General features: G+C 42.8%; 1 protein-coding gene across 2 annotated transcripts in view; it reads left to right on the top strand.

The window, feature by feature from the left end:
• PAK1 (p21 (RAC1) activated kinase 1) overlaps positions 1-19181 on the top strand; it is a gene marked incomplete at its 3' end in the record, with an annotated part of 69589 nt that overhangs the window by 19821 nt on the left and 30587 nt on the right. The window contains exon 1 of one of the 2 annotated variants that reach the window (XM_082277689.1): positions 6719-6799. The exons of the other annotated variant lie outside the window; for it this stretch is intronic. Of the gene's footprint in view, positions 1-6718; positions 6800-19181 lie in introns of those variants that run through there. 2 annotated transcript variants of the gene reach the window in all.

The raw sequence follows: 19181 nt of genomic DNA, 5'->3' as shown, positions 1-19181 counted from the left end.
AGCTCAGTCTTCACTGCCATTGGAGGTGTTTTTGGAGCATGGGCAGTGTCATGGCTTAACCATGTCAAGCTGCCTGGAGCCAGGGTATCTATCCTAGAATGGCTTGGGTGGGAAGGGACCTTAAAGATCATCTCATTCCAACCCCCTGCCATGGGCAGGGACATCTTCCACTAGATCAGGTTGCTCAAAGCTTCATCCAACCTGCCCTTGAACACTCCCAGGGGATGGGGCATCCACAGCCTCTCTGGGCAACCTGTACCAGTGCCTCACCACTCTCACAGTAGAAAGTTTCTTCCTCATATCAAATCTAAACCTGCCTTCTGTCAGTTGGAAGCCTTTTCCTCTTGTCTTATCACTACATGCCCTTGTAAATGGATCCCCTCCAGATTTCTTGTAGGCAATATTTGGGTACTGAAAGACCACAATGTTCATGAGTGGCTCATGCTTAGGCTGAAGTCTGTGCTGCTGTGGGTTTCTGTCATTCCTACAAGAGCAAGCAAAGTCATGCTTGAGAGCTTTGTGCCATTTCTTTTTCCGCCTTTGTGCCTGTGAGTGGATTTCTGCAAAAATATTTCCTCTAATATCTCTAGTGGAGTTCTCATGGCGTCTGTAAGCAGTAACTGTTGGCCAGATTGTGCTCAAGTGCTGCCTGTCACTTCAGCATTGTCACAGCTCTGGCCAGCATTGTTCTTGCTCAGGGCTTGGAGATTGCCTGCAGGAGTGTGACCCACTCTTCATAAAACCACTCTTGAGTCTGTGAGGCTGATGGGGTCAGTGGTATTTGTGACTTGAAAACTTAAATGATTTTTCATAGGCTCTGCAGAGCTCTGAGGAAACTGGTAAAATCTTAATTTCTGTTATTACACAGAATATGACTTTGGAGCACTTTGTCTCACTTGTGGAGCAGGATGGTACAGTTTTTACAAGCTCAAGCTCTCTTTAAAATCTATCTTCCTTTGTGAAGAAAAGTTAACTGTTTTCCTGTGCCAAAAAGTAACGGGAACGGTAGAATTTCTACTTATATGGAATCCCATGGAAAGCGGAATAGAGCAGAAAAATGTCCTTCTCCAAGGATTCAAGAAAGGAGAGAACTTCAGAAAGCTGGAGAGAAAAAAATGGATTTTTGTTGCCTCTATGTGACTGTCAGCTGGGACTTGTCCTTCCTTTGACTTAGAGTTGGTGCTTCCTGTGCCTGTGGATGCTCAACCTAATCATCAAACTGGTGCTTGAAATCATATACCTGCTCAAAAGGTCTGAAGCCACTTCCTACACTCTTTAGCTTGATGTTTTTGCTATGGTCAACCGTCTTCAGATCAAAACGCTTTTAGGCTTGAAAGTCAGTGTTGGGATACAGCCCTTTCATGTTTAAAAACTTAATAATCCAAATGACAGGCTTCTGAAGGTAGAGCTCAATTCTTGTGAACAGTGTTACAGAATGACATGGCTCTTGTAATTTGTTTAGAGGTCTGTAATCTCTTTAATCCTCTTGTCACTTTCTAGATTAAAATTTTACTCACTTCTTTGCTGTGAAATCTTGGAAAAGCACCGTTCATATGTGCAGAGTCTATCTGCTCTATAATGGAAACTAGATGTATAAGCAACTTGATTTTTTGATAGCTCAATTTTACTTGAAAACCTGAATTCTCATATAGCTCTGAAGGCAAACAGTCCTCTTTAGGTGACATCCTGGTTCTATGGGAATTGGGACTGAAATATTTTTAACAAGAAATGGTGAAGAAGTCGTCACAGACTCTCCACTCTTTATGGATCTTCTGGCAGTGGATGCCTCGTGGGTTTAACAGATGATCCAAATGCATGTTGATACATTCAGATGATCTCAGTGTATTCTCTGGGATGCTGTGAGATGTCTGTAAGCTTGGAAATGGAGAGCTGAAATGGGCAAGAGCTGGATGGATAATGAGTTGGTGTTGGGAGCACAAAAACATGCTGATCTTGGACAGCCTTTTCAAAAGGCTCCAGAATTTGAACTCTCTTAAATACTGTGGGGTAGAAGGCAGAGAAATCTTTTTTCCCAGATGAGTTAGGTCTGTGTGGGCCGCAAGAATTGAAAGCATCAGGTAAAGAAGTGACCAACACTTCTCATACAGGTGTCTTGAAGGTTGGCTTTCTGAATGGACTTCTGAAGAGAAAGCAGAGGAGCAAAATTCTCTGCTCTGGATTTGTAGATTTTGAGGGGAATAGGTAATTTAAGGATATTGCTTTGCACCTTTCTCACTGACTACCCTAACCTCAGTCTATCCAAGTATTTTTTCCAGGCGGCGTGAAGAATTTGTAATTCTTTTTGTTATCAAAAGCAGAACTTGGAAGAATCCTGCACCATACCAAAGATATGAATGCTGTGTTAGGGAATTTAGACATATTAATAAAACCAAGATATTACCCTACCACTCTCTCCTCTGAAATTAAACGTGTCAAGCAAATTGCTGAAACAGTAGACGGAAACTTGGCAATTATATTTGTGTGGCAATTTGATTCTGTTCTCCTAAAATACCTCTGGAGAGCATCCAACTGTAGCTCTGCTCTGATCCCAAGACTACCCTGCGGATGCCCTGAACACAGACACGTAAGCAGCAAGCTCTGGTGGCCTGATCTGTGTAGTTGCTGGAAAGCTTCAAAATCTGGTTTGCTCTCAGAGGGCTTTCCATTTGGGAAAGGAACTGATACCATTCCAATTTTAACTCTGGAAGAGGAAGGGAAAATATAAAAGCTTCAGAGAAGCAAGTTTTTGTCTAGACTGTGGAGCCAGCTGGGTGTCTTGTTCTGTCTTGTCAGGCTGCGTTCTTGTTTGGGGCTCTGAGTGGTTGACAAGCGCCTTAGCTCTGTGGAAATAAACCCACTTCTGGTGTGGCAAATGAGCCCTGGTCTCCCATGACCATCCCCTGCTGCAGTTGTTTGCTGAATGCTTTACTGACCCATATAAATACACAATCTCTTCTCCTTGTCCTTTCACAGGCATAATTTGAAAAGCTTTCCTCTGTTTTTGCCTTAAAAATTACTTTTGAAGTGAAAGGTCCCTTTTGTCTCACTGACTGTAAAGTGTGCATGATAATTATGGGACAATTGCTGTGCTAGCTGAGATACTGCAGTGTTTCTGCAAGACAAAACCCTGCTCCAAGCAGGAGCAATTCAACTTCTCTCACTCAAACCCCAGGGGCAAGGGATGAGGAATTCCCTAGGTTTTCTGCTCAGAAGTGACAGTGGTATCTGTGTGGATATACTATTTATTGCACTCTAAGTAATAGTTTAATGGCCTTGCATGCGATAAAATGCTGTTTCGTGCTGGTGTGTGGTTTTTGATAGCATGTCAGAGAATTACTTACGCCTTTTAATCTGCATTGTTCAAGAAGGCAATATTTTAAAAATGTGATTATGATATCAAGGGTTTGTGGAGTGAGCGGCAGAGAGGCTTTTGCTGCTCCAAAGATTTCCTGTCTAGAGAATATATGTCATAACATAACATGCATGACAGCTATGGGATTTCTTTTTTTTGCTATTTGGTTTGGTGTTTTGTTTTTTTTTCTTTGAGTCAGGCTTCTTTCCTTCTCCTGCATTTGGATCCTCTTAAAAATTACTAGTTTCAGGGGAAAATTCAAGCATACCAAATAACCTGTGGAAGTCTTCTGTCATTTGATAACTAATTGCTGCTTTTAGAGTGGAACCTCTCTTGTCTCTTCAGCAGTGTGTCTGCTTAACTGTGCTCTTGCTCCAAAGTAAGTCATGATTCAGTTTCTCAAATACCCACTGTCCTTGACCGACTTTTAAACTTTTTTTTATCATTTGTTTGGGTTATTTTCTGTTGGATGTTGTCAGGGAGCTGCTGTGGTACCTAAAGAGGCTGCTCATCTTAGCTATTGTATCTCAGTTGCTGCACTGATTATTTACAGTGATACAATCTGACTTGCACCATAGGTGTTGACTCTGTCTTGTGCAAACCCCTGCTGCCTCCAGGCATCCAAATGAAGGATCTTTCTAAGAATTAGATGCTACAGACCTTATGCTGTTGTCTGTAAAGCCAGTGGCTTCAGTTTGGGCAGGAGCCAGGTCCCCCATTCAGAGAAGCGATGCTGTACGAAGCCTTTGGCCCCTTGAATATGTGAGCTGGTTGTTACTCAGCTTCCCACAGGCTCGAGGCCAGGTTGGGTTGAACAGGGCTCATAGACATGTTTCCCTCAGGGGAAATGCTCAGCTCTGGCACATACTTACCTGAGCAGTATTTGCTTAGTTAAGAGTGGGACAGGGATTTGAAAGATCATCAGCCAGTGGTAAACTGGTTTCCTGAGCATCAATGCCATTAGATTTGGGTTCGAAGTCACTGTGTGGGCAGAAATTTGCCTCTCCGACCTCAGTGCCTCTGGGCTGTAAACCCATCCACCTTGTCCTAGGTTGAGCTGCGGATGGCAGTAGCTATTTTAGGGTGGGAAAAGATGAGGATTTGGGTGGGGGTGCTGGAAAGAAGTTCTAGAAAAGCATCTGAAGATGGGGTATTAGTGCACAAGTTAAGTAATATCCTGGATAACCACTGCTTTGGTTTTGTGGTTTTGGTTTGGTTTTTTTTTTCTCTTTTAAAAGTGTGGTTTGTTTGGCACTGAGTCGGTATCAGAGAGGTGTTTTTAGCCATTGTCCTTTTGAAATCAGCATGCTAAACCCCCTTGGAGCTGCAAGAATATGTGCATATGCAGACTGGTGTTGGTTGAATTCAATTGTTACAAAACACACCCTTGGCAACCTCATCTGGGATGGTGTTGGCATGTCCCTCACATTTTGCCAGTTTTCAGAAGCTGTCAGGTAGTCCTGTGTGGGAGGTGTTACAGGGATAAATCCTGAAATCCTAATTTGGGCTAAACTCCCACTGTTTTCAGTGGGTGGCTTGCTGGCATTAAGGCCAAGTACCCCTCAGCTATCACAGATGACCTTTCTGTCTTTTAAAAGTCAAGGAGACTGAGACTTGATGCTGTACCTTGTATTAGAGATCAAACTGCAGGATTGCAGCTCCAAAAGTTTGTACGTGTGCTGAGATTCGTGAACAAGAAGTTGGTTAACCAAAAACATTTCCAGTAACTGTTCTTTAGATTCTTGGTAGTGCTGGTGAAATGCCAGAGATCTGGAAACAGAAATTAGCTGGTGATTTAGAGGCAGTGCATGAAGAAGATACTCATTCTGTAGAGGAAATACTGATATTCTGAAAACCTTACTTTTCATAAATGGAGGAAATATAATCCCATGAATTTTAAAATGAAAACTTTAAATTCTTTCAAAGTATCAGCACAAATTTATTGAAATGCTGTTTGCTCAGATAACTGACTTTTTTTTTTTTTAGGAGAATGTTTCTATGAAATGCCTGCAACTTTTTCCAGTATATTGATTTCCACCAAAATTGAATTAAATGTATTTTAGAAGTTAATTGTCTGAAAGTAGGTACCTGAAGTTCCTGACTGTCACCTAGTAATTGAGATAATTTGTTGTTCTGGCTTCTTCTTTCTGTGCAAGAAAGAGGGAAGATGTTGTGTTTGTGTTGGCAACACTTAAGAAAATCAAACAATATCCCAACAGTAAGAAAAGAAAAAGGCCCAAATCCCTTCAGAAAATGTTGCTGTGCAAACCTTGTCTGGCAGAAGGTCTTTCCAGCTGAAGAGCTTCTTTCCTTCACCTCAGTGGAGCATCATCACTAAAGCCTGACTGAACCCAGCTTGGTGTCAGCCTAAAGTATTATGCAAGGGTGCCCCAAGAACTTGCTCAGGTGCAGCTGAGGCTCTGAAGCCCACACTGTATTGTTTTCCTTCTCCATTTCTGCTCAGGTGGTTGCTGCCTATTCATGTTTCAAGCTCAGGAGGGCTCTTCTGTCCCATCTCTGGGACTTCAAGGGGGAAGAAGGGTTTTCAAATTCTTCCATGTTCCCCTTTACCTCTGAGTTTCCCATCAGAATTGCATACACAGCTCTATTTTTCTTTTATTTTTCATTTTTTTTTCCTTGCTGAGAATGTGTTTCTTGTGCTAACTGAAGTTGCAGAAGCACCTGGAAGGGATTCTTCTCATGCTGTGTGCTCTGTAACTACCTGAATTGCCCTTTCTTTAAAGAGATGACTGACTGATGGGAGGAGGGCAGAGCAGACAAGAAGTATTTTCTCCCCCTCTTGTGCCTCCAAGATCCCAAATGAGGTCTGTGAGAACTGGGACAAGAGCTGGCATCTCCCAAGTACTGGGACTGTACTCCACAGTCCTCCACATAATGAGGGTGTTGTGATACTGATCCCAACTCTTCTGCTGATTTTCTGCACAAGGTTGTCACAACCTCTTTAAATTTGTCTTCATTGCCAAACTAGGGCCTTGGATACTGAGGAGTAAAGACATGTGCTTCAGACAAGTAGTTTTGAATGATGTGTGTATCTCTCTTCTAAAGCCTCCCTGTCAGTTTGTGTGGCTTGTAGTTGCAGAATTGCAGGTTGGCAGGAACCGCTGTGGATAGTCTAGTCCAATTCCCCACCTAAAGTAGTGGCAACTGAAACAGTTTGCTCAGGGGAACATCCAGCAGGGTTTTGAGCATGCCCAAGGATGAAAATTCCCATTATTTTTCTGAGAAACCTGTGTTTTTTCTGGGTTCTGTGGTTTTGTGTCCATCTCCTCTCATCCCCACCCAGAAAAAAAGTGGAGTTTTGTTGTGGGGTATGTTCTTATATTTAAATGGAATTTCCTGTATTTCAGTTTGTGCCCATTGACTCTTGTCCTGTTCCTGGATACCACCAAGAGGAGCCTGGTTCCATCTTCTTTACAGCTCCATCAGGTATTTATGCACATTGATAAGTTCCCCTCTGAACTACTTCTTCTGCAGGCTGAAGAAGCTCCTTCAGCCTCTCCTCATACTCTGGTCCCTGAATCATCTTTGGGGATCTTTGCTAGACTTGCACCGGTATGTCCCTGTCTCCGTTGTACAGAGGAAGGAAGCACTTGTCCCAGCACTCCAGATCTGTCTCACCAACCTTGAGCAGAGGGGAAGGATCCCCTCCCTTGACTTCCTGGCAGTTGTTTTTCCATTGCAGCCCAGATGCTGTTGACCTTGTTTGCTACAAAGGTGCTTTAGAGGCTCATGGTCAACTTGATGTCCAACAGGGATCTCAGGTCTTTCTCTGCTTTTTCTGCTTCCTTTCTTCCCGTTGGCTCCCAGTCTGTGCTCCTGAGCAGCAGGGCTTTGCATCTTCCTTTGTTGAACTGCAAAGGTTGGTGTTGGCCCATTTCTCCAGACTGTCCACATCCCTCTGAGTGGCAGCACACCCACCTGGTCTGTCAGCCACCAATCCCAATACTGTATCATCTTTGAGCTTACTGAAAGTGGACTCTGCTGTCACCTATAATCTTTCCTTTATGAAGAATCGAGAGCCTTGTGTGAAGTGTTTAATGAATCAAATCTCTCAACAGTTCTTGAAAGTACATTGCTGTTCACTTAGGAAAGTTAGACAGAGATGAGGCAGCTTCACTAGCACTAAAAGAACATTAAATACTGTGCCTTGTGGTAAAGGACTTCATTATTATTATTTAGGACCTTAATTCCTTGAATCTCTGATACTTCATGCAATACCAGCTCATGCCCTTGGCTAACACCATAGCAACCTGCTATAAATGTCACTGTATAATGTGGCTTGTTGGCCAAAAGCTGGACAAGGAATGCTTTCTAGGGTAGGAAATCCATGGGGTCAGTAAAAAAAGTGCAGTAGAATGAGAGAAAAATCCTATTTTTATAGTATTGAAAAGTGATTTTTCTTTTTCTCTCCAAAACTGTGCCCTAGAGGAAATAGAGGCATTAACTGAAATTCTCTCAGTGCTTTATCTATATATCCCTCCCCCAAAAACTACATCCTAGGCACAGTCTAAACCTCTGGGCTAACAGATGGTGTTGAGAGGGGGAGGGAGGGGGAACAATTTGCATCTAAATAGCTGAAATAAAAAAGGGTCATGTCCCACAGACCAGCCCCACTCACCTGCTGTTTAAATCCCCCTGAGAAACAGGCAAACGCGCTTTTTAACATCTGCGTCAGCTGTACTTGCTCTCTGAAGCTTTCTGCCCTAAAAAAGCTGCAATCCTGTGCATCTTGCTGTACGGATTCTGTTCTTTCCCCAAAATGATGGACTTTTAAGGATTTAGTTCTTTGAATGGAGTTGACAGCTGTGTCACTTCTGTTCAGTCCTCCCATCAGAGTGACTGCGGCTGTTGGTTATCGTAATTAGCGCAAGCACTAATGACACAGAAAAGGTTCAAAGCAAATATTACCTCTTCTGTCAGCTTGCTACTCACATGGCTGCCTGGTTCTGTCTTCAGAGGTGCTCTTGCCATATGGTCCTGCGGACTCATGCCGCAGTGTTCCGCTCTGGGTTGGTGTGTGTAGGTGGGATGGGCTTTGGCTCTAGTGACCGCCCGGCTGCAGCCCAGCGGTGATCCTGATCCTGCAGGACTCCGGCATGGTGTTGGATGGCTGTGTTTAATCATGCAGGCATGCAGAGCCAAGTTGCTCTGGCTTCCTGACTGTCCTAGAAAAATTTGTCAAATCTAAGACCTCACTGCTTTGTAATGATTTTTGTTTTGGAGTGTAAAGGTCACTTGCCCACCACTGTTACACATTCATGGAGGCTGCTCTGGGTCTATCCCCCTGTCCTGGCAGCAAGAAGTGCACTTTTGTTTCTTCAGGCAGACTTTCTCAAAGGTTAAGGCTGTGGAAAGCCTGTAATAAGGAATATCTTCCCAGTTCTTCGTAATCATGTACACATTCATCACCCCAAAACCATCCTGCCTTATTTCCCAATGATATTCGGAGAGGCAAGAGAGCTCCACAGATGAAGTTTAGTCTTAGTACAAAACAGCAAGATGACCAAAATCTGGTTCTACCCACCAGTTCCTTGGACTTCTATGCTCAAATGCTAAAAATAAATAATGTGACAATAGTCCAGGTGGTTCAGGAGCTTCTCTACTTCCCAAGAAGCCAGAGGCATTGGAAGGTTGAGTTTAGCAGACTGGAAGGCTCAGCAGGATAGGGAGTGGTGAAGATGATGTCTGGGGACCCACCACTGTCTTCTGTGTATTGACCTGGTAGAATAAAATGTCTGTAAAGGAGGGTTTCTATTTCTGGAACTGCAAGACCTTGAATCTCTTCTTTCTTCAGCACAAGCCTGGAGGGAATTGGTGAGGCTAACCTTTGCTAAGGTACTGGGCCCTTCCTCCCACAAGTGTCTTGGAAGAGAAAATGGCCTCAAGAAATGTCTTCATTTTCTTTTCTCGTTTAATTCCCTAGTATATTTCAGTATTGGGAGTGGTAGTGGTTGATGTGCATGAGGGCAACACGGATCTGGGCAACAACCTTGTTTATATGTCTTGGGGAATAGGTTTATTTATTTTATAATTTAATATAATTCCAGTTAATAGAAACAAGATCCAGTGTATGAATACTTACAGAAGTAAGTGGGCAATGTGCAATACCGAATTTTATTAATTTAGAGCTGTCTGTTGTGCTTTCTAACTTTCTACAACTGCTTTTCTTTTTAGTACTTTGTCACTTGAGGATAACTATGTTTAGGTCCACATCCTTCTTACACTGAGGTCCCCAGAGCTGGATGCAGCACTCCAGGTCGGGTCTCACCAGAGTAGAGCAGAAGTGGAGAATCCCTTTACTCTGCCTGAGATGTAGGCTGCTTTTATTTTAGCAGGTTTCTTTTTGTTTCTGTTATTAAGTGGCTTACCAAGAGGCTGACTGACACTGGAACATTTATTTCTGTATCTTCCCAAGCTCTCTAACTGGAAGAGGAACTTGCTGTACAGAAAGGACCATTCTGGTAGTCTACAGTGTTATTTCAATCACTTTCTCTGTGTGGAACTAAAATACTAAATAAAAAGATGTGCTAGATTGGAATCATGCCTAAAGCAATTCTGGGCATAATGGGGTTATTTGACTGATTTTTAATTAAAATAGAATTTTAACTAGATTGTTTTGAGCATACATACAGCTCTGGTTTGTTATTGTTGGTCTAATTGCCTCCTAAATTAAAGATACCAATATTCTAATCCACCCTCTCCCTTAGGATACTGGCATTAAAAGAGGGTGTGGAATGCTATGTAAATGATTTACAGGCATGCAAGATAGAAAATGGTCTTTAAAGGCATCAGCCAAAACTTAGGTCTTCCCTTTACCTGTGATGTCTTGACAGAGAGAATGATGAATTGTTATTTTTTGGTATGTATTTATTTCTCTGTCCTGACAGGTCTTTTAAATGGCTAGAAATGTGTCTGAGAAAAATGCCAATAATCTCAGCCTTTGAGGAAGAAGCAGTTAACGAATCTCCAGGGAAATACCCTGTAGAGTACTGATGCTCTGTGGGGAAGAAAAGGGTTAGGAGCCAGTGGAGCAGGGGTTGGAGACAATACATCATCTCAGATCTAAAAAGGAAGCTGTCTGCTGGCAACATAAGATACTAAAATGACAGAATTATGGGCTTATTTTCTTAGGACTACTTTTTGAGAGCCGATTAAAAAAAGTCATTATTTGGGATTTGGCTACTTCCATTTAAGATATCTTGGTTAAATTTTGTCAGAAATAAAGCATTAATTTTTTGCAGGTTTTTAATTATCTTTACGAATTGAAACCGTTTGGGGAAGTTTCACCTGTGGGGAATGTAAATCCAAACCATGTTGGAAGTTTAAAGAATATATACTAGGCTCAAATCCAATTTCTATTTTTAAAGCTATAAGGGACCTTACAAAGTAGCAGGCCACAAGTTTAGATGTCTGTTTTATAACATTTTAATAGAACAAGAGAGACTGACAAAGCTTTGAAGCTTTTGTCAAAGTAGAATATTTAAGCTCCTCAGATCAAACTAGATGTACATTGACAAATGTTCACTGGAAAACAAGAGTTATTTCCAGCCAGAAGAGACTTTTCTTAAAAATAAAAGCAGCCAAACGTGTGTATGTTGGGAGGCTGTGAATCAGCACCTGCAAATATCAGCAGTACAAGAATAACCAGGAAAAGAACAAAAAGTTGGATGGGGCCCTAAGCAACCTGATCTACTGGGAGGAATTGCTGCACACAGCAGGGGGGCTGGAATTAGTTGATTTTATTAAGGTCCCTTCCCACCCAAGCCTTTTCTATGATTCTATGAAAACTTAGGCCAAAAGAAACAACTGGAAAGAGTGGAAGATGCAACCTCATACTTGCAAAGGAGACAGTTCACTTAAAGCCATCATCAGGTCATGCTCTGTTGTGCATTGATTTGAAGGATCTCCTTTCCCACAGCAAGTGTATTTTACTTCACTGGATTCCTCTGCAAGGAGTGTAAGAGCAAAAGGGGGAGTTAGTGCAGGTTGTGCCACAATGTGTGTATGAATGTTATTGTTAGTGAAGAGGAAGGCAGCACTTACATGAGACAAGTGTAAATGGCATGAAGTGAAGAGGAAAAAATTGGTTTGGGAAGTGCACCCCCATGCATTGCTCCTGGGTGTGCTCAGGGACCAAACTGGGGAGTTCTTGAGAGCTGTGACATAGCCGTTTCCGAAATGGACTGCCCTGTTTGTATCTTGAGTTTTTTAGCAAACAGAGCTGTTACTGTAAAGGTGAGGGGTGAAATTCTGGTGTGCTAGTTACAGAATTTAAAGTATCATTTTATACTCCCTTGCCTTGGATGGGAGAGAGGGAGTGTGGTCAGGTAACCTGAGGTGGGTGCTGGGTTTGTGTGCCTGAACACTAAGGAAGCTCTAGTGTTGTGGGTAGGTGCCATATCTCAGTGACAGTGTGCTGTGAACATCTTTGAATCTTCATTGTTGAAATTAGGGAAGAGTGGTCAGAAAACTGCACCTGGACTTCCTGCATGCTGTGCTCTCCTAGGGAGGCTAATTCTTATGCTGGTGACCTTAGGAGGAAGTAGCTGCAGGACTTGAACAAGGTGCCTTAGAGTAGTGGGAGGGAATACTGTAATGAACAAAATGCCTTAACTCATACAATTTCCTAGAGCATCTGTCTTTGGTCGTTGTCTTCATTTTGGAAATCTGGTGAGTTTTGGCTACCACTTAGCAAAGGTACAACATTGTCTATAGAGCTTCTTGTCTGCTCAATAATGACCATAAAATGATTTTTAGCATTTTAAGTACACAGAGGACATACAACTACCTGACAAAGCAGTCTTGAGATGAATAAAACATGCATACTGGCAAACCATCCATCAGTGAAATCCCAATTCTGCTGAATTTGCAGTTCATATTGTTGCTAATTGTATGATGTAGATGCTTGTCCACTGGGAATTGGATGGAAATAAGCAAGTCACTTGCTTCAGATGCTGACAGGGCTGTGAATGGGAGCTCAGTCAGTCTCCTCTGGGTTGGGTTTTATGGCTGCAGTGTTGCTGCTTCTTGAGAAAGAACAAGTTTTAAATAGGTAGCAGTGAAGATCCATGCATCCTACTTAAAGTTGCTTAGGTCATTGTAGCAAGAACAGAGGGTAAGAAGATCCATGCCCCAGAAAAACCTTGCTCAAAGATGTTGAGGAAAACCTTGCCTGCTATATCTAGTCTTGTAATTAACTCCTACTCCTAATTACATAGTGCCTTAAAATGGGCCTGCCACTGTAATAAGTGATGTTGTTATATTTCCTTTTGTTCAGTGGAGTAAAAATAGTTCACTTGGCTCATGGGCTTTATTTAACTGAGCACTAATGCAGACTTAGTTGTAATATATTGCAGAAACAGCAGTTCCTTTGTGCCAGTCCTACAGAGCTCTCTTTTCTCTACTGACATACAGTAAGTATGATTGGAATCTGAGTAAATGATGTGATAAAAGGCTTGATGGTGCTTCCTAAAAACAAACTGCTGCTCATTAAATTAAACGATGATGATTCTTAATGGACTAGTTAATGCTCTGCAGTGCATTTGGTACAAGTAAGGAAGCTAGGGATGTGAGACCCTCCCACTATGGTTCGTCCTGTATGTTCTGGAATCATAAAGCAGGTAGAATAGGGAGTTTTGCTAGATAACATATAATTATAAACACAGAGCAGATGTTCTTGCAGCGAAGAAGATTCTACTGTGAAAGTTTAATTAGGGGAGAAACCCTAAGCCACCTTAGGCTTTTTCATTTCGCCTTGTAAGTGAACTGCTCTTAGAGCATTTAATCTATCACACTTGAAGGAGTAATCATTGCAAACCTGAAGCAGATTTATGTGCAGTGCTCAAATTGCTTGTCTTTACTGATACTAAATTAGCTCTTGCAGTGCTGGGTATTTGATGGTGCTTTCCTTGTCTCTAAATTCAGTTTGTCTACAAAAACCTCATACTTGCTGCAGAGCTTATCTTGTCTTTGGAGAACTATTCATTCTCCTTCTTTCCCCAGCTTTGAAAAACCAAAACTTTTAACAGAGCAACATGAAACGGAACCAATCTTTGTGATTTTATTTAATTGAAAACTACTGCCAGTATGAAAATCCTGGCTAGCAATTAAGGGAATGTGACAGCTTCACCAGTCATTACATAAATGCTGTGGAGCACTGGGCTTCCTACTGTCATTAGCTGCAGTGAACACAATGGAGCTATACACAGGAGCAAGCACTACTCTGATGATAAATGTTTGCATTTCCAATTAGCACTGAACTGTTGTGGCATTTTCCCCTCAGTCTAATTGAGGGTCTTGGATGGTTTCATTCACTAATGATAATTGGGTTGTCTTCTTGCTCTTTACTTTCCCAGCAACAAAGGAGTTGAATGAGTTTTGCTCTTAAGAACGTTGGTTTCCTCCTTGCAGTTCTCTGTCTTGGTGTTTCTTCACCTCAGAAAAAACTCAGCTTTTACAGATCCATGTAAACGTTCATCTATTGACATACTGTGGCTTTTTGCTAACCACTGTATTGCAGTGTCCTCTGTGCCTATGGTATGTTGTTGACTTGATCTGACAATGTTCTCATTTTCTTATACATATTTTTACCCCCAACCCCATTGCTAAAATGACAGATGTCCCCATTTAAAAAGGGGCAGGTTTTGCAAATGTGTACGTGTATTTAAAGTGTGAATACGTTGTACGGAATTATTCCACATTAGGGGATAGCAGGGCTTAATCCTGAGCCCTGTGCTCTGTGTCCATCTTCTGGATTGGAAACTTTTGAATGGAAGAATGATTAATGATTCGGCTGCTCTCAGTTGCTGTTGCTGCTAATGTGGAGTTAGGACTCCGAGCCAAGTAACTTAGGCACAGAGTAGTGGGGGTGGGTTTAACTGTGTGCATTAATATATTCTCTTTATGCTGCATCTAGTCATTTCCTCTGGAACACACATTTCCTCCAGGAAACCTGCTTATATGGGCTTTGGGGTATGCTTTAACATAAGAGGCCTTTATTTTTCCCACCCTGCTTAGCAAGCTCCGACTCCAGTGACTACTTTGACTTGTGTGGTTGAAGCCCTGCCCTCCTGCAAGCAAAAGAAGAACCAGAGCCAAGGCTGCTCTGTGCTGTGCTGGAAAAGGGAGCCTGTCCTGACATCTGCAACAGCGAACTTGCTTGTTCAGGCATGTAGCTGGGGGAGGGGAGGCAGCACTTCTGGAGATGAGGAAACAAGGAGGATGATTTGTGGGCTGAGAGCTTTTAAAAATTATTCTCTTGGTTCTTTCTGTCTCAGCTTGGATTTTTATTATTTTTTTTTCCTCCTTGAAAATAGATGCAATTTATTTTTCTAGGGCTGTTTAAAAGCACTGTTAGAAGTGGGTAAATGGTCGATCAAAATGAGGAGGCTGCTGCCCAGAGATGGGATCAGCCAGAGCTGACCTCTGCAGTTCTCCAAGCTTGAGTACTGGAGCACAAGTAAGGGCAGTTCATCACGTGTTCCAGGTACTTGGGCATAGCTGGCATTGATTGTGAAATGGTTATTGTTTGACACTGCCAGTTATTTGTGCAACAGCTGAAGCCAAGTCTAAACACGGCAATTTAAGCTGGCATTGCCTCTCTGTGGCTTTGGATTCAAGCCTAATGTGGTGGAAAGGGCCTGACCTGCCTCAGCGCCTCTGACACCCTCAGTGTGCCTGGGTTACTGTCGCAGTGCTCATGCATGGACCCACACTGTGGAAGCCGGTGAACATTGGGCCTCCATTCTTTCAAACAAAACAGAAAGAAGCTTCCTTAACTTGAATGAAAGGAGAACTCTGTTGCTAGGAATCGAGTGGTTATAATTAGTCTGTTCTTCTTTAGAAGTGTATCTGTGCAGTAGGATGGGTTAGCATGGATATCTGCCCAGGGAGAGATTTTGCAGCTCTCCTGCCCGCTGCAGTGATGTCCATGTCCTCCTGCAAAATCTGGGCTAGGGAATCCCACCTGGCAGTTCTTGCCTTTAGCCTAAACTGTTGGGGTTGAATTAAAGGCTTTTTTAGAAAGGACCATCCAGACTTTTGGCTTTTAAATTTCCAAGCCATGGAATTGTCCAGCTTTTCCTGTTGACTTGTAAGTGGTCAGTGATCCTTTATGTCTGGCACTATGGAAATAATGCTGGCAGTGGAGCAAGACTGCAACTGGTAGTTGGCCATCTGCCATGAGAGTGTCTCCCTTCCCCCTCCTCACACCCACCCATCCATGCTGTAGCAGTGGATGCATTCTCTTCTACGTGTATACTGATGTTGAGTGATTATTCCTTCATTTAATTTACTGATTTCATCTGCATCTTTAGGTGTTGGCAGCACCTGCAGGGGTCTAACAGGTAAGTTCTAAAAAGACATCAGCAAACACTGCTGTTTTGTAATTATTTATTTGAACTTTATGCCAACCTGTTGTTTAGTTTGTTGGAGTTTTTTTATTGTTTGTTTGTTTTTGTTTTGTTTTTGTTGTAGTTCACATGTAAATGCCGGGTCTGTGCTGGTGCTTTGCTGGTTCTTGGCTTTTTTGGTTTAATTGGCACACTTGCAAAGAGCTCAGATGTGCAGTAACTGGTTGGGGAGACAGCTCCATGCTACAGTTTCTAAGGGTTTTTTTAATCACCTCTAAATTCGGTGACCAGTCTCTCCTCCCTCGGGGTGTGTGTGTTGCAGCTGCCTTTTTTGTGACAGCATGTGTTCCAGGTCCCATCTGCTGTCGGGTGGAGGAAGAGGACACCTCTTGCCTCTTTTTCAGGTGGAATGTGTGGGGTGCCTTTCCTTCAGTGCGAGACTGGTGTTTCAGACAGTCCCACGTAAAGTAATGAAAAACGAATGGCTGTCTTTTCATACTGTGTCGAAACCCAGCTGGTAAAATCTGATGTTGCTTTTTCGGATGGGATTTGCATGGAAGCGTGACACGCAGGGAGGGAATCTGCAGTTTGCAATGTGTTTGAGCAGAGCAGGGCACAGCCTGTCTGTGCTCTTTCTCACCAGGGCAGTGTGAGGGAGGAGGAGATTTCAACTGTGTGTGCACAAGCAATTTCTAGCCATGGGGTGGAAGGATGCAGGGATACTGGTGCAGAGGTAAAACACTTGTTCTGATCCGGATTGACTCAATTAAAGGTTAAGAATCTCTCTCTTTTTTTGTGGGCAAGACACCTTTTCCTCACCCTGTCAACAACAGAATACTAGTGTCTTGGAAAAATGTGATTTCCTTCTGGTAGTAGGCAGAGAGGGAAGAGCAGTTGCTGAGCATCTTCCTCCTCCCTGTCTTGTTTAATATAGTTTATTCATCTGTAAGTTGTAGTGAGTAACTTACAGCTACTCTCTTGCCAGACTGCATGAATTATAGATAGCTCTTTTATGAGTTTTCATGTTGACTCCTGCAATTAGTATGCATTGGACGTAGTTATCGGTATGGCATCTACTGTAGCGTAGGTTTCAGCCTTTCTGACTTTTTAATTGCTTTCTGTTTTAGCAATCAGTCATCTGTCTGTCTTGCTAAGGAATGCAAAGAGAACACAAGCAGCTTGATAGAAACTTAGAGTTCAGCATGGAGCAGCAGGTTTGAAATGATGTATTTAAGTGGAAGAAAAATGACATACATAGAGGGTCTTTGTTCTCTCTTTTTTTTTCTGCTTGTGTGTGTGCTACAGTAGGGTCAGAATGTCCCACCTACCTCTGGGTCCCACTCTGCTAGGTGAATGTCTCAGGAGGCTGTGCCTGTACTGCAGTTTATGCCTGTAGTTTAGGCATAAACTGCATGATTCACAAGGCATGTAGATGTGGCACTTGAGAGTGTGATTTAGTGGTTAAGACAGTGGTGCTGGGTTAATGCTCAGACTTGATGATCTTAGAGGTCTTTTTCCTTAATGATTCTGTAATTGTCTTTTGTGTTATATCTTCTTAACAAAGATCAACAGACCTGTATGGATCTTTGCATGTGTGAATGTACTCTGAGCTCTTGGATGTCACTCTTGGCACCTGTGGGTGCTGTCTTCTGTTCAGTACTTCTGCTTGCTGCATGTTCTGTCTTCTGTCTGTCTCTTTCCTGAATGCAGAAGTGTTTTGTAGGTGTAAAAGGAGAGTTTGTCAGGTTTGCTGTTTGACTCTGTTGAGGCTGGGGCAATGTTATGTAGCTAAAGGGCTGCAAAAGTTGATGGGGAGGGACAGGGGTGCATTGAAGGCAACCATAACTTGACTACAGCAGTCACAGATTGCAGTATGTAATAAAACTTTTCCTGATTACTGTGTGCTGAAACAACTTGAACTTCCAGTGCTCCCAAATGTCTGCAGAAGCAATAGTCCTACATCACGGCTATGCCTTCCTAGTGGTGTCTATGGGGTTTGGTTTGAGTGCTGGTGTTTTAATAGATACAATAGTTGAGAATAATTGTGTCTGCAGCTAAAACATATTCCCTCATCTGACTCTGGTTGAAAAGTTCATGTGCTGTTTCATTGCTTCCACTGTTCACTTAATAACACAGTGGAAACCTAAGATGGATTTCTCAAGGCAGAGTCGTGCTGGTGTGAAGAAGGAAATAACTCAGTGCAGTGATGCTTTGCATTCCTGTTGGAAGGGATTGTGCCAAGCAGAGTGACTCATTTCAGCGGCCTAGCGCTGATGTTCTGCTGGCTGGGGAAGCGATTGCCTGGCGCTCTGAATCTGAGCAGCGCCTACACGAGGGGGTTTGTTTAAAGCCTGCTTAAATGTGAATTGGCAGGAGATTATTTTAGGAAGAAGAGAATTTGCACAGCCAGCTGGGCTGCAGTGAGGGAGATGGCTACCTCTGTAACCACTTGGCATGGCTCTGAGCTCTCAGCTCTGACTGGGGGTATAATTCTGTCAGGACAGGGTTTCATCCACCTACTTTGAAGCCAATGGAAGTTGCAAGTATAATGATGTTGCATTTGACCTCTGTATTGCAGTGGGAGGATTCACTTAGCAGGTTTTTGGTTTCCCTTTTATGTAGTGGCACAAGGCTTTTGGGAACCCTCTAGTGTTGCTATTACAGGGGACAACTTCTGTGGAATCAGCCTCTTAGTTTTGTGGATCAGTGGATTTCTTTCACTCCACCATCTCCAAACAGCTCATGTAACTCCAAACATAAGACTTTGATGAAGAGAAAGGTCTGGGAGCTTGAGTGATGGAGGGAAAATGAGAGGGTGTACTATAGGCTTTGCCTACAGCAAAGTTGCAGTTATCAAATAGGTATGAAACAATATTGTTTGTAAAACTATGTAACTTCTCAGCAGTTACCTGCTCATTCAGGGAATCATGTAAGATAAACAAGAGCTTGTACTGCCAGTTTCTGTCCCTGCGGTAAAACAGTAATTCATGTGTGCACTATCCTTTCTGACTGAGGGATTTTGAAAAACTTTCTTGTATTGAAGAAACTGAGAGCAGATGTCCCTGGGGTTTTGCGCTGGTGGAACTGAGCGGGAGGATGCTTGACATCCAGAGATTTTTCTTGGAGTCTTTGTTTGGGGTTTTTTGCTTATGTTTTTTCTTTCCCCCAGCACTAGGCCAGCCTCTGCCTGCAATCTGGGGGGTTTTTTTATTCCTCTTCTCACTTCTTTTTCTCCAGCCCGGAGCCACATACTGCTCTGTTTCAGTTGGATGTTGCATCCATTCCCCAACTTAGTAAACTTTACTCTGTCCCCTTGCCTTTGACAGCAGGTAAGAAACACCAATTCTCACCTACTGACTTCTCTGCTCAGTGGGAGAGGGACCCAGAAATGAGTCAGTCTGCATCCCAGCCATGCCTGCAGCTCCAGGCAGTCTGGGTGGTGGGGGAATCTTTGGATG

This window comes from Coloeus monedula (assembly GCF_965178545.1).
Source record: "Coloeus monedula genome assembly, chromosome: 3".
NCBI classification, from domain to species: domain Eukaryota; kingdom Metazoa; phylum Chordata; class Aves; order Passeriformes; family Corvidae; genus Coloeus; species Coloeus monedula.
The sequence above is the reverse complement of the archived record's forward strand: the minus strand, read 5'-3'. Positions and strand labels throughout refer to the sequence as shown.